The following is a 1,440-nucleotide window of genomic DNA, read 5'->3' as shown; positions in this document are numbered from 1 at the left end:
GTTAGACCTTCCACCCCCTCAGTCTGTTGTTCACTGACCGTTACTGTCGTTGTAATACTCCATGATGTCATTCAGGGTCTCCATAAAGATGTCTTCCCTGGCCTTCTGAAGTCGGCTGTCCTGCTCCCAATCCTCCATTCCTTCCACCTGTTTCCAGAGTCCTAGGGGCCGAGACCTCCTGTCTTTACTGTCGTACTCGAAGAAGGAAAGGTCATTGAGGAGGCCAAAGGCCTGAAACTTGGGGATGTCTCCAACAGTCTTGGACAGCCCCGTGTAGACATAGGTCAGAGAGTAAGGACCTGCAAAAGAAAAGACTGATGGTTGAGATCCATGCAAGTGTCCCACCTTGGGGCTGCAGAGGCCAGGAGGGAAGACCTGCCCGCTGGCCTCTTCCTTCCCAGCTCTTTCTCCTGCCATCAACCTCACACCACTGGAGACTCATGCTGTACTTTCATGCTGGAGATGTTATTTCACAGACCACTGTGTCTTCACTACATTGTTTCCTCTGCTTGACATATAAGATGATGTTCCTTGTGACTGAGTTTTGTCAAAGAAGAATGTGCAGAAGTGATGTCTTTCTTCTTGTCCAAGACCCTACCAGCTGGCTTGCACCCTCTGTTTCTCCTCCCTTGAGGTGACAACTTTGAGGGCCACAGGATAATATGAAAGAGTCCCAATATGCCTTTAGCCTGGATCCCTGAGTCACCTCATGGAGGAAAAGAACCTTGACCAATGTGCATGGAATCTGACATAAATAAGAAATTAACATTAGAAATGCTGGGCTCGGTGGCTCATGCCTGTAATCCCAGCACTTTGGGAGGCCAAGGCAGGCGGCTTACTTGAGATCAGGAGTTGGAGACCAGCCTGGACAACATAGTGAAACCGCATTTTACTAAAAATACAAAAATTAGCTGGGTGTGGTGGTGCATGCCTCTAATCCCAGTTGCCTGAGAGGCTGAGGCAGGAAAATCACCTGAAGCAGAGAGGCAGAGGTTGCAGCGAGCCAAGATTACGCCATTGCACTCCAGCCTGAATGACAGAGTGAGACTCCGTCTCAAGAAAAAAAAACACAAGTTAGCATTTCTAGTTTAACCTGACAAATACATATAGTTAGAAAGGATAGAAAGGAAAATTTACTAGAAAATTTAATAAATGGCCGGGCGCGGTGGCTCACGCCTGTAATCCCAGCACTTTGGGAGGCCGAGGCGGGTGGATCATGAGTTCAAGAGATCGAGACCATCCTGGTCAACATGGTGAAACCCTGTCTCTACTAAAACTACAAAAAATTAGCTGGGCATGGTGGCACGTGCCTGTAATCCCAGCTACTCAGGAGGCTGGGGCAGGAGAATTGCCTGAACCCAGGAGGCGGAGGTTGCAGTGAGCCGAGATAGCGCCATTGCACTCCAGCCTGGGTAACAAGAGCAAAACTCTGTCTCAAAA

The 1,440-nt window shown here is 48.9% G+C and overlaps 1 pseudogene across 1 annotated transcript; it reads right to left on the bottom strand.

Moving 5' to 3' along the window:
• Positions 1–6: 6 nt before the first annotated feature.
• Positions 7–432, bottom strand: LOC116548040 (annotated as a pseudogene). The gene has a single exon (XR_004267282.1). The product of XR_004267282.1 is annotated as a zinc-alpha-2-glycoprotein pseudogene (transcript).
• Positions 433–1,440: the final 1,008 nt, after the last annotated feature.

The sequence above is a fragment of the Sapajus apella genome, unplaced genomic scaffold (assembly GCF_009761245.1).
Source record: "Sapajus apella isolate SASKATOON/1434 unplaced genomic scaffold, GSC_monkey_1.0 scaffold6429, whole genome shotgun sequence".
NCBI lineage: Eukaryota > Metazoa > Chordata > Mammalia > Primates > Cebidae > Sapajus > Sapajus apella.
The sequence above is the reverse complement of the archived record's forward strand: the minus strand, read 5'-3'. Positions and strand labels throughout refer to the sequence as shown.